Source organism: Hakea prostrata, chromosome 8 (assembly GCF_041222555.1).
Source record: "Hakea prostrata isolate BN-2017 chromosome 8, UWA_Hpros_2, whole genome shotgun sequence".
Taxonomy (NCBI): domain Eukaryota; kingdom Viridiplantae; phylum Streptophyta; class Magnoliopsida; order Proteales; family Proteaceae; genus Hakea; species Hakea prostrata.
This window is the reverse complement of record NC_142607.1, coordinates 7,831,634-7,845,921: the sequence shown is the minus strand read 5'-3', so window position 1 is coordinate 7,845,921 and position 14,288 is coordinate 7,831,634. Positions and strand designations below refer to the sequence as shown.

Genomic DNA, 14,288 nt, shown 5'->3' with positions numbered 1-14,288 from the left:
AAAAAGAATATATAAAGATAAAAGATAGCTAAGATTAAGATCTTTACCGGGCAAGAGAGCTCCTCCTCGAATTGTTTCTTTTTCTTTTCCATCCCCTTCTGTGACTGGTTCTCAAGATAAATTATTCGAATGAAGTACGTACTATGTTACCCAAAAACAATAGTTTACTTTCTAATGGGAATGCTTACGAAAAGCCAAAAAAATTAAAATTGTTGTAGAGATTGAACAATACCTTACTTTGAAAACCCTAATTAAATAGGAATGGGGTGTTAGGTTTAGAGTTGCAGAGTAAATAGAACTCAGCGTTGCAAAATTCTTCGCTATCCTTTACTAAGGATAGAAGCATATATTAATAGGATTTGTTTACTTTTCATGATCCAACTGGTTGGAGGTTACACGATCCAGAGACCAAATGGAGTTGGACTCTCTTTCAACTTACGAGGTGTACAGAAATATATTTAAAACCTCAAAAGAAGATTAAGTTTGTGTTATTTAAAATTCGAATTTCAATTGCACCATAAACAACCAGCTCTCCCAGAACAAACTTACGAGGTGCACAGAAATATATTTAAAATCTCAAAAGAAGATTAAGTTTGTGTGATTTAAAATTCGAATTTCAATTGCACCATAAACAACCAGCTCTCCCAGAACAGAGCCATCACTCTTAAACCCATAGGCAAGCAGTTCCCCGAAAACAAAGATGTAATTGACAAGAGTACTTCCCTTGGATTCTCCACCTCTAGAAGAAACCACACTCCGCCTAGGAATCCACCACCTTACCTTCCACAGCCATAAACCTCATTTGACACTACAACAAAATAGGGCTTTAGAGACATTTATAAAATATTTTTAGAGATATTAATAAATCCCTATGGATGCAAAAAATTCCTGTTGGGAGACTCACTCACCACAGCCAGTGTGTGATGCGGGTCTAGCAGCGGTTTCCAAACAAATTAGTCTCTTCACGATTTCCCATTCGATCAGCATGGGCTTGAGATTCGTGGAAATCGGTTTCCAAACAAAAGAAACCAGTCTTCTCACGATTTTTCATTCGATCAGCAAGGGCTTGAGGTTCGATGCATTTGGTAAGAGTTGCTGCCGTTTAGGTCACTTGATAATTTTTTTCCATCTCTTTCCTTTCTCTTCTCGATTTCACGGCCATTTTAGGGTTTTCTTTGTCCGAGGGAAACGTCGTTTTGGTGAATGGTTTTTTTTTTCTCTCCTTCCCTTTTCCTTTCGATTCTCCCATTTTCAGTGAATTTTTTTTTTATTTCTTCTTCTTATCTTTCATTTTGGATTTTCGTGAAAGTCTGTCTCTCTATTTGTTTTTTCTCTTGAAGAAATTGCCAATCTTTCACAATTGTATCCATGTAGGTGAACAAATAATGGTTTGAGAAAATTAATTTCAGGTTCTGTGATCACCTCAATCAGGTTGTAAGAATCGGCGCCAAAGCAGAGGAACGAGAAGAATCTGCCATTGGAGCAGGTAAGTGGTTCTGCAGAGGGTAAGTAGACATCCTGACAACTGAAGAAACCCCTTGGTATGCATTGTCGAGTGCTTACTCGTGTTTCTTATGTATCTTTCAGAAAAGATAATTTCTGTTCACGGTCTGGAATATTTTGAAGTGATGGGCCTTTTATTGGGATGGGATGAGGTAGGATGGGGGTGAGGGTGTGCTTAAAATTCTGGGTTCTCAATTAACTAATGTAGGTCATGTTTATAGTGGTAGAAACTTATTTTACTGCATAGATACAGTTCACTAGTAGTAAACTTTTTTATGTGATTCATTTTTAGGAAGTAGCACATTTCCTTCTTACTTATGTGATGTGAAGTGCTGTACAAAAATAGAATCTGATGGTTATCCAATTTCTGCTTTCATGCTCTTCAAATACCATATCAATTTTTCTCTGGCTAGACATCTACGCTTGTGTATAATAGTGTTAGGGAAAGCTCACCGAAGAAGACTACATACAAAAGAATAAAGCTGCATGCTAGAAAGGTTTGTTTCTTCTAGTGGCACAGAAAACTGAAGATAAAATAGAAAAGAATGGTTATTAAACTCAGAGGATAATTATCAATATTCAACAGTATAGCATCATCCAACTGAAACTGCACATAAATTTCAAAAGGTAAGAACCTTCTCCTATTGTTTTTCATGTTAAGATTTGTATGTTTTGTTCGCTATACTTGCTTGTTTGATGGTTGAAAGTTATTTCTGGGTGCAGGTGAATGTGTCCAAAGGCCAAAGTGCTTGCGCCCCTGAATCTGAGAACATAATCTATGAAGAAGGACAATCATCAGAATCAGTTACTAATATGTGCAGCTCCTTTGGTCGACCCCAAGATGGCAACGGCTTTAATACCTGTTTGAAGCTGGGTAAGATTGGGTTTTTTTTCTTTGTTATTGTGTTTTGATGTTTATCATTCTTCCATTCTTTCCAACAAATTAACCTTCTAACTGGTCACAAGTGCTGCACCTTGGTGATTACTTGAGCTTAAAGATGTAATTTGATGAATCTTTTCTTGTTTTGGTTTGGATTTCCTTCGTTACCTTTTGGCGTTTACCTTATTGGTACCGTTTAATTCGCTAGAGTTTTATTCGTGGGTAGTCAAATTTTGCAGAGTGTTATTGGGAATTTCAAAACAAGTTGTATAAATCGTATCCAACATGCATCTGATTCAAGTGGAAGAGTTCGAGCAAGCATAAATGACAAATATTATTTATTAGAGCGAATTGCAATGGCACCCCAAAATAGAGGCCTTAAAGCACCGACACCCCACTTTATGTTTAAAAAGTATTGAGACCCCAAAACTGGATTTTCATTGGATATTTTTGTCCCATTTATCACTGAAAAGAATTAAATTACTGTTTATTTTAAAAAATATCCTTATAATAAACAATGTCTGAAAGGTTTTCAGTGATAAATCGGACAAATATTTCCAATGAAAATCCAGTTTTGAGGTCTCAATACTTTTTAAACATAAAGTGGGGTGTCAGTGCTTTAAGGCCTCCATTTTTAGGTGCCAGTGCAATTTGTTCTATTTATTATTATTATTTTTTTTGTAAAATAAATAATATAAATTCGACTAGAAGAGTTTGAGTAAATATATAACAAGTAATTAAATTTAAATGAGTAATATAAATTTTCTCTAATCAAGCATATGTTAGATAACCCAATGAGTATTTTTGTCTTGAAAAATACTAGTAACAATTTTGATTATTTATATTTTTAAGCGTTTCATAAATTTTGTTTTTATAATTGAGTGTTTGATAAAAATAATTATGAGAATAATTTAGTGTTTGATAAACTTATTCTATGAATGGAAAAAAAACACTCATACAACATGTTGTTGTTCGATAAACATGTTACTAAAAATATGTTCTTCTCAACCTTTGGTTTTAGACTTGATATTCAAACCCCCTTCACAACATTGTCAAAATACATACTCAGCTACTTTGGCAAAATCCTCTTGGATGTGGAGATTCATTTATTGGAAAGGGTCAATGAATCAATAATATCTTAGTCAAAAGGCAATTATTTGACATCTTGTTGTTAGGCAACAAAAATTACCACTGCAAGTAATTCTATGGTTTTAGATTAATGCATATGCACAAAATGAGGCAAAAATAGTGATGTGGTGAAACGGATTACTTCTAATAGGTATTTCTAAAATAATATTAGACTTAATGTTAGATTAAATGGGAAAAAAAAATCACCATTCATACTAAGCATCACTCTACAAACAGATACTACAAAAGAGCAAGAGAATCAAATATTAGGCTCCTGCTTGTAGAGTTTGAGTGTGACTCAAGTGGGTTCCTCTGTTGAATACGGAGATGAAAACTCGGAACTTTTAGGCAAGGTACTCAGCCATTTCAATCCCAGCCCCAAAAAAAAAAAAAAATTAATAAAATAGCATTACAAGAAAAGAAGGGGAGAGAAAAAGAATGTACAGAATGCCTTGAGGGATTGCTCAGTTGGCAAAAGACTAATAAATCCATGTAGAGGACAAAGTTTGAATCCCCTTGGGGTCGGGGCGAAGCTTCGTCTCAAATTTAAATTTTATGTAACAACCACATCACCAAGTAGTAGTCAAGGTGCATGAAAGTTGGCCGGATGAACCTCAGTCCCACAACCCCCTCCCCCAAAAAAAAAAAATACAAAAAGGGTGGAAATTGTTAATAGGGAGATGGAGAATCATCTGTAGTTTAGAAGAGATGTCAAAATAGATGGTTTTCCAAATCAACTCCAAGGACCTAGAATTGGAAGTCCATCTCTTCCACAAGTGTTGAATAGTGACTCCAAAGACGAACTTACCAATATAATCACAGATCTTCTACCAAAAAAAATATATATATAATCACAGATCGAGTCACTAGAAAAGGACCTCAAAATCTAGACCTTATCCCAGCAAATCTAAGAAAATCTTGTATTTAGTGAGCCTTGTTTTGTTCATGTGTTCCTTAAATGGCTTATTTGATTTTGTTTGCTCTCTCTTCTCTGAGGTTTGTCTCCTTTCTTGCCTGGTTGTTTTGTTGGTCTTTCGTTCGTCTCTGTCTTTGGACCTTTTTCGTTATATTTCCTTTTTCTTCTTCTTTGTTTGTAATCACCAACCTATGTGGTTGGTTCCCTCGTCCCACGGGCTTCCCTCCGTCCGCTTTTTCTTCTCTTTCTTTTCTTTTTCCCTTGTATGATTGGTCCACGATTAGGTGAGTTTTGACCTTGCGATCCGTTGGCATCGAGCTGTTAATCATGGTCCCTGCTTCGTTTAGGTTTTGTGAAATCAATTAAACCCTAAATTGTGAAGATAGTCTATACGGTTAAGATTGTAACATGTTGTTCTAAATTTTCTTTAATTTCTTTCGCTGCTGACATTTTCTGTTATATGAATGATTATGTTGTTTGTATAATTTCCATTCAAGTCCTCGTCATAAGTATGACGTATGAATTGATTCTCATCTCATATGTTTGGTATGTGATATGACTCGATTCGGGTTATATAAATCTCTCTTATATTTTCATATACCGTTTGTTTGCTCGTTATGTTTAGAATCTTAGGAAACAATCTGAGTATAGATATATGATTCTGATATGTCTTTGGCTGTAATTAATCTCATTTAATCTTGAATTTCTCATTATAATATATGCTGTCTAATTTTTCTGTGTTAGTATTGATCTAATACTTGGTATGTATTGATCTGTGGTGTTAACATCTCGATTATTAGGTCTGCTGTTTTTATAATTTGTATCCGAGACTATTCCTTTTTTGTGATTAATTAATATTGATTATTTAACACTTTGTTAGAATAATCTTCATTTTTCAGATTGATTAATCGGATTGTGAATTGGATTCTTATATATCGATTAGTGTTTTGGACCGGGTTCGTGGAGCCCGGGGTTTGTCTACCGGGGAGGATACACCTCCCGGTGTGGTTAGTGTTTCCACGGCTCTGTAGGCTGTAGGACTAGGAGGGACCCTAGTTCCTAAGTTTGGATACTCCTATGGGGAGTTCCGGGGTGACATTGAGAGTTCATGGCGGGACTTTGGGATTTGGGGGAGGTTCGGCCTTATGGCTCAACGAGCTCCTAAGATCAATTGATGACCCGGATGCTTTCTTTGAGTATTGATCCAGTTGAGGATCGTGTGGAGATGCAATTGGATGCATGCTCGAATATCACGATGGGGTCATCAGTGTCTTGATGATGAAGCAACACCCCTATAGTCCGGAACAGCTTGGCGGATATCCGAGAATCTAGGTCTTTATTTAAAGGAGAGGTTGTATGGGTTTGTGGACCCTACAACTACCCTTGACAAGAACCTAGATATATTTGAAGCTTATTCAAGACTTAGCCAATCAGTGAAAAGGCTAAATTGGAAAATCAGACTTGTCTATTATCCTATTGAATTCATTACATAATGATTACCTTGTTGTGAAGAACTCAATCAAATATGCATGTCAAAACATTTCCCTCGAACAATTGATTGATGCCTTAAAGATAGAGTCCGAACTATTGGCTTCGGTGACTAGGGCTGGGGCCTTTTGTGGCGGGCTCTTCCGGGAGACCGGAGGGTTTTGAGCCTGAGTCTAACAATAGATAATATGGGAACAACAAGTCTAAACAAACCTCAAGAGATGCTTCTTTTGCAAGAGAGTAGGACATTTTAAGAAACTGTTTTGCTTATAAGAGAAAGATGAAGGATTGGAGAATACCCATTCTCGTATGCCTGGACCCAGAATGGTCGCCATGTCTATGAAGACATTAGTGAGGTGCTTACCATTTCGAGGTTAGTGGCGAAGGATGGATTTTAGATTCAGTTGTACATATCACATGTGTCCACACTTACACCGGTTTACACACTTGTCCGAGTTGAATAATGCCAAAGTTATGATGGGTAATGATGATTTATGTGATGTAGTTGGTATTGTTCTTTGAATTGTTAAATCACAATAAATCTGTTTTTACATTACATGATGTTAGATACATACCGACTTAAAGAGAAACTTGATTTCAATTAGTAGCCTTGACAATCTTTGGATTTGTAACTTGTATCTCTCGGGGTAGTCTTCTCGTATCTAAGGGATCTCATGTATGTTTAAAGGGCATTTCTCGGTCTGGTTTGTATGTTTTTGATGGTAGTACATTCCTTAATAATATCTCCAATACTTGTTGTCCGTCAAGTGAATCAAATATCACTAGTGTGTGGCATGCTAGGCTAGGACACATAAGCAATAAAGGAATGCAAGCTCTAAGTAAACAAGGCCTGTTTGGCAAGGATGTCATTGATAACTTAGAGTTTTGTGAGTCATGTGTCTTAGGTAAGCGACCGGTTAGCTTTGGAGCTGGGTCTCACTTATCTGGGGATATATTAGAGTATGTACATGCTGATTTGTGGGGACTGCTTGTCTTGTCTTATGGTAGAAATTCTTATTTCTTATCCCTTGTTGATGACTACTCAGGAAGGTGTGGATCTTCTTATTGAAGACCAAGGATGAAACTTTTGAAAAGTTCAAGTATTGGGTTGCTTTGGTAGAAAACTTGAGTGATAAGAAAGTCAAAACATTAAGGACTCGACAATGGATTAGAATTTGTTAATGAAATGTTTAATGGATTTTGTAATGATAAAGGGATTCAAAGGCATAGGACTCGTTAAATACACCCCTCAAAATGGTTTGCTGAAAGAATGATAGGACAATTTTAAACAAGACTAGATGTATGCTCATCGGTTCGGGTACCTAGGTTTCGGTGAAGTCATTACAACATTGTTCACCTAATCAATAGAGTCCCTCTCGTTACCTTAGGGTTTAAAACCCCAGGAAATGTGGTGGGGTAAACCTCCCGGTCTTAGTTACCTCGGGGTATTTGGGTGTGAATCCTTTGCTCATCGTGTATTGGAAAATTAGAACCCGGAGTAAAAGAGCATCTTTCTAGGTTATCCGAGGGGGTGAGGATACAGCTTGGGATAGGCTGTCCTGTGTTAAGACCTTTATTAGTAGGGATGTTCTCTTTGGGAGAGTGTGTTCCCTTGTCTTTCCATTGACAATACCAACTTGAATCCACTTGATCAAAGAATGACAGACTTCACTCAATTTGATTTAGGGCGCTGATGTTTTCTTAAGTCCCGCTCGACTCTTGATTTTAGTATACCAAAAGTACCCTTGACTTCCCCTCACCTAGCTCGGTAATAAAGAGTCCAGGTTGTGTTTCGAGAGTGAGAGTGGGCCATTGCCCTCTCCCGAGTCTTCTACTGGTAAGGTGGAAGAAGTTCCCGATCCGAGTAGTTACCAATTGGCCGGGATAGAGCTAGGAGAATGATTAGGCCACCTAGAAGGTTTGTAGCCAACTTTGCACATGAGACTGATATTTCTGTCTCGATATTGGTTAGAAGAACCTAATTCCTATGAAGAAGCTTTGGGTTCCAAAGATAAAGATTTATGGGTTCAAGCCATTAATGATGAATTAGATTCATTAAATAAGAACCAGGTTTGGGAATTAGTTCAAAGCCCAAGGATCAAAGGTTATTACCTTGTAAGTGGATATTTAAAATCAAAGATGATGGAATTGATAATTCCAAAAGATATAAGGCCACTTGTTGCAAAAGGTTTTGTTCAAGAAAGGGTGGATTATGATGAAATTTTCTCTCCTTCCAAGTATAAGACTATAAGTTGTTGTTGTCCCTTTTGCTCGAACAAAATGACAATAGAGCAATTGCTGACCGCCTTTCTTCATGGCAATTTAGAGAAAGGATATATATGCAACTACCTTTGGCATCTCCAGTGAGATGAATCACAGCTTCTTGTTGAAGAAATCTCTCTATGGACTTAACGCTCCTAGGCAATGGAATAAACGTTTTGATTCATTTGTGTTGAGTGTAGGGTTTAAGAAAGTGTTTATGACTTGCCTATTTTTCTCATTTCGTTCTGTTGTGTTATATCTTTACTTTATGTTGATGATATATTGATTGCTTGTGTTGATTCTAGTCCATTCATGTTAAGAACAAGCTGAAATCTGAATTTGAGATGAAGAACTTGGACAGCCAAGAAAATTTTAGGGATTGAGATTCTAGGGTGGGGGAGATACTATGTTCATTGGTCGAGGTTATATTTATTGAGTGCTTGAGAGTTTAACATGCTTGATTTAAACATGTAAATGTTCCTTTGGCTTCACATTTTAAACTCTCAAATGATCATTGTCCTAAGAATAATTTTGAAAAAGATGAAATGTCAAAGATCCCTTATTCTAGTCTTTTAGGTTCTCTTATGTATCTTATGATATGTACTAGACCTGATATTGCTCATCTTGTTAGTGTATTGGTAGGTTTATGTCTAACCCTGTAGAACTTGCTTGCTCTTGTGGCTTTTAGGTATTTGAGTCTTTCTAAAGTCTAGTGTTCAGTCCCCCGTGATCTTATTCTTGAGGATATCTCTCGTTATGCTGTAATATAGATACGAATCATTATCTTCTTATTTCTTTCTCGTTTCCTGTAATTGCATCATTGGAGGTCACAACCCTATTTCTCTCCACTCGGCGCTTTTCTCATCTTGTGTTGAGTATTGGTTGATGGTTTGTTTGTGACTTGGTATTTTGAGTTCTTTGTCTTTGTTGATCCTGCTATCTTCTTTGTAGAATCCTTTTATCTGATAGACCAGCATATAGATATTAAATACTTCTTTCTCGGGGATAAAATACTGATGGTTCACTTTTAGTTGAAAAGGTAAGTCTGCATAATCCTCTTGTACTAGTCTTCCTCTTTCTATTTTTACATTGTCTTGTTTTTGGTTGTTGTTTTTGTCATATGTTCTTAGTTTTTTGGTTGCTTTCTTGTTTTGTTGTGTTTTCTTGTGGTTTTTGTTTGTTTATCTTTCTTTGTTCTTTTTCTCCCTTTTTATAACTCTTATTCTTTTATCTCTTTGTATTGCCTTGTCTGTTTGCTCTTCTTGTTGTTGAGTGTTTTTTTTATTTTGGGTTTTCTCTCTTCTCTTTCTTTTCCTTCTTTTTCTGGTTGTGTGTCTGGTTTTTCATTTCTTTATTTGTTTTGTCTATTTTTCTTTTTCTTGTGTGTGCGGTTCGTCTCTCCTCTTCCTATGTTTTCTTTGGGGATCGTTTTTTTCTTCTTTATTTGTTTGCCCCTTTTTTTGGTTCTGTGTTCGTCTTTTTTTTTTTTGTTCCCTTTTCTCTTTTTCTTTTGTTTGCTCTCTCTCGGTTCTTGCTCTTTTTCTTCTCTTTCTTCTCTTCCTCCTTGTTCTGTGGTTGTTGTCTGTGGCTTCTCTCCCTTCTTCTTTGCCTCTTGTTTCTTTTTTCCTTCTTCTTCTTCTTTTTTGTATCCCCCCTTGTGGTTGTTCCCTCTCCCCTCTTTGCCTCTCTCTTTTGTCTTCTCTTCTCTTTTCTTTTTCCCTTGTTGTTGTCCCTTGGGCTTTTCCTCCACAGTAATGTATAAAATTACAGTGACAGTTCCAATAGAACTGAAGAGATTCAATCAGTTGAGTGTAATACATCCTACCAAAATTACAAAACTTGAAATAAAAATATTAGCCATAACATTCAGCAAAGAAGTAACAGAAAATAAAAGAGAGTACTTCCACCATGCACTCAGGTAATGTTAGTTTGCCGGCAAAATGTCTCTCTTGGAAGTGCTGGAAACCCGACTATATACTTTTTTTTTGGGTGAATAATAAATTAAATTACTGGAAGCAAACAAGAGAACATGTACAAAGGGGAAAGGGGGGGGGGAAGAAAGCCAGTCAAGGAGTAGAATAGAAAGGAGAAGATAGACTCCAAGAACTAACAATCAGCTTATTTATTGGAGAATCAACAACAGGGGGTGGGGAAGAGAGCGAAGTCTCGACAAAACATCAAAATAGATGGCATTCCAAATCATATCTTGGGATCGGGATTTGGAAGTCCATCTTCTCAAGTTGCGTTCCCACTAAAGATGGTGGATAATGGCGGCAAAGACAAGCTTACCCACTTGGTCACAGATAGTGGCACCGGCAAAGTTTCTCAGGATCCATTTCTAGTCTCGAGCAAAGCCAAATGAACGTTGCGATCTATGCCAAATGGAGGCCAGGGCTAGGGTCCAAACAGAGTGGGAGAGCGTGCAGCAAAAAAAGAGATGGCCAAGGTCCTCTGAACTATTCATACAAATGGTACAATTGGGGCTAGCGGGGATGTGGTGGCTAATGAAAAATGCTTGGGTAGGTAGGGCAAGGTTAAGGACTCTCCAAAGAGTTAGGGAGTGGCGAGGGATGTGGCCTTTAAACCAAACAAGCTGACACCATGGGACCGGGGGGGAGGGGTTTCTAAGGAGGTTCCAAGCCGAGGTGGTGGAAAAAGAGGTAGAAAGGGAATGAAGCCATGTAATGCGGGCCTAAGTGTGGGATGAGGGGTAGGGGGAGGGAGTTCCAAACCATACACTTTTTGTTTTTTGTGTTTACAAAATCATAACACTGAGAGACTGTTGAAATAATAATAAGAAGCAAAAAAGATAAGCTTTTTAATGGGGTAAGAGATTAGTTCTGGGATGAAGAGTGAAGACTCACCTGTAGCCTTTTCTACTGCATCTTTGGTAACCTCCAAGATCATGTTCACTTTTATTATCAGTATCTGCAATAGACATGCTTCTTAATCCGTTACTAACTATAAATCGAGTTAGGTAAAATGAGATGAGAAACTTAAGTTCTGAAAGAACAGATAATAAGTCTCAATCAAAAATCACAGTTGAAATTCGAAGTTTCACAGAAAGGATAAACTGTGCAACTTGGATACAAACAAGTAATGCATAAAACCAGAATAGCAGTTAATCCAAGAGAACAAACAGAAGAGATTCAATCAGGAGAACAAGCCAATAGGACAGCTGGAAAATTAACCCTACAATGGTTGTTTTCTGTTCTTACAGGCTCATAACAGTGACGAAAGCTTGAAATGATAATAATAAGATAAATGAAAAGCTTCTAAGTGGGATAAAAGATGAGTCATGGGATGAACATGGAAAGCTCACCTGCGCCTTTATCTTTCTGTTCCATGAGGTATCTCTGACGCTGAATGCTAATTTCAGCTCTGCTGTAGAACAGGGGAAGGAAAAGGAAAAGGAAAACCAGAAACAACAACAACTCAGCTCCATGTCATCAGAAAGAAAAGAAACAAGAAACAAGAATAAAAGTGAGGTATAGTTCAAAGCTTAGGTCATATTTTATTTCACTCTGAGGACCAGTGCATCAATAAATTTAAGAGGGAAAGCAACAGACGGTTCACAAAACCGTGAATCTTACTGAGACTAATTAATTTCTATTGAAATAAGTAGGTATTGGACCAAGAATCCTGGAAATTCCACTGAGATTGAAGATACGGAAAAAATTTCAGGCAGAAACTAAGAATGGACCTACCAAAGATTCCCGGAGATGGAGAAGTAAAATGAACCAAAACACTAAGAACCAGCATCTTTCAATCAAGAATTCTGACTTGCTTATGAGAAAAGAAAAAAATCAAGCCAAAACCCATTGATACCAGCGAGTGTTTGAGCCCAGAATGGCAAGTGGTTTTATAGGTTGATGATGCTTATATACCTTTTTTTCGTCAAAATAGTCGAATGGGTTTCTCTACAAATTAGGTAAGTAATCTAAACCCCCTGTTACACATATTATATAACATATTTCCAACAAATCTTCATTGAATATGTGATCCTTTAATTGGCCAGATGTTTGTATTTCTCCAGTCATGTTTAAAGTATTTACCATCTAATATGTGTGCAATGACTCCTAGAAATGCAAGATCCAAACCCCTAGAAATGTTGCTCTTAGGTTTGGGGTTCTTGTGCTTAGATGAAAATTTTTCTAGGGGACATTTTATCCTTCCATCTTTAATTAAAAGCCCAGCAGTTTTTTAGCAATAGGAGTTTATTATCCTGGCTGTAATAAATTTTGCTAACGGATTATTATAGTTCCAGATAGTGCCATTATCATCTTGAAGAACCAATCTAACAATGGTAACTGTCCTTATTCAAAGGTATAAAAGATCCAAACTGGGTTTCAAATTTCATATGACCAGTAAAATCAGGTTACCATCAAACCTCAAAGTGCTGTTTTTAAGGAAACATTTTATTAGGAGATATGCCAGAACCTGTCCTATTGGTAGCCTCTTTAGTTCTAAGCTGAAATGGTAGTCATAACTTTAGAAAGAAATTCCAGCTACAAAGCACCTCAAATATAAGTGCTATAAATTTCCAACTACATGAATATCATATCAGTCTTCTTTTGAGGTCTATGGAAATCGTTAATCAATGTATTAAAGGAGTCTCTTCAGAGATAAATTAAATGATTCTTGTTGTCCACAACAGGTTTTCTGCTGAAATTCTATAGAAATCAATCATGAAGACTATAGTGCTTCCCACTGTTCTGTCTTGGAATTTTGTGGGAATGTTGTTAAAGCTTGGGCAATATGAATAACCTGAAAGCATTCACAGCAATAAAAGTTATGTTGTGCAATACAGCGCAACTAGGCTGGTACTTCCAGAAAAAAAAATGCTTTTCTGTTTTAGTCTTGTATTAAGTGAAATGGCCTGTAATGTTCACTAACTTTTAGAGAAAAGTACCGGGTGCTTGGTTTGTTCCCCTTGTATTTTTATGTAGTCAACTTGAAAGCAGTCATTTTATGTTAGAAAGATAAATTTCAGCATGGAAGGATGAACTCTTTGCATTGAAACTCTTGATAAGTAAGCAGACTATTTATGTCTCATTCTTGAGATTTATTGCATATTTTCAGGTGACAAAATTATAGATGAGAATGACTTGGTATGGTGTCTTTGAAAATCGAGAGAACTGTGCAGGTGAGGGAACCACAAAGAGTAGAGCTTGAAGGTGCCAAGTTTAAGGCCCAAATCAGTATTACTACATCATTCATCCATCATCCATTTATGCTCACTCATAATCAAAGGGGAGGATCTAGTGATATGTAAGTCCAGTAGACTTTGGACCTGTAAGAACATACTAGCCTGGAAGCTTGAATTCAATTGAAAAATCCCCTGAAATTATATTGGACAAAATGAACAATCGCTCCAGATAATCAATTTGATCAACCCAAACACACTACTGCAGTATCACTTCTTTCTTCTCTTCCTCCAAGCTGGGCATCCTATCTTCTTTCTCTGAGTGTCTTCACCAGTTCTCCTGCCTGCTTCTGCCATAAAGCTACACTGATCAACAGTTTATCCTCCTCTACTTCACCGTTGCTTATCTCTGACTCTAGCTCCTGCCCTTTCTTGACTTCTCTCTGACTCTATATGAATTTTCCACAACTGCTCAACGGTTTGCCCCTGCTTCTCTATGAGTGCAACCAACTTGTCTAATTCTGACTTATGCCTTACCTGAAGGTCTTCTTGATTAGCTTTCCTTTTTTCCTACTCTTTTTTCAATTCAGCTTTGACTTGTTTTCCATGTTCTCCTCTTTTTTCTCCTTCACAGCCAACAAGGGTCTCTGCCAGGGATGTTCTATGTCCCCACTATTGTTTAATATTGTCCTTCAGGTCCTCATAGACAGAATTACTTATGGTGCCTTGGATGGGAAGTTCGACTATCATCCCCATTGCAAATCACCCCAAATCACAACTATTTCATTTGCAGATGATCTTTTTGTCTTTGGTGCTACAACAATAAAAAATGCCAAGTTCCTAGGTCATACTCTTATGGAATTTGCATCTCAATCAGGTTTATTGATCAACCCAACAAAATCAGCTATATTATATGGGAATTGCATGATTGATCTTATTCTATCTTTTGAACAACTCCTTCATAT

General features: G+C 37.0%; 1 long non-coding RNA gene across 1 annotated transcript; it reads left to right on the top strand.

Annotated features, from left to right (window-relative positions):
* Nucleotides 1-889: 889 nt before the first annotated feature.
* On the top strand, nucleotides 890-2,850 carry LOC149006610 (uncharacterized). The gene is made up of 3 exons (XR_016175344.1): nucleotides 890-1,085; nucleotides 1,410-2,130; nucleotides 2,227-2,850. It is a non-coding gene; the product is annotated as an uncharacterized LOC149006610 (long non-coding RNA).
* Nucleotides 2,851-14,288: the final 11,438 nt, after the last annotated feature.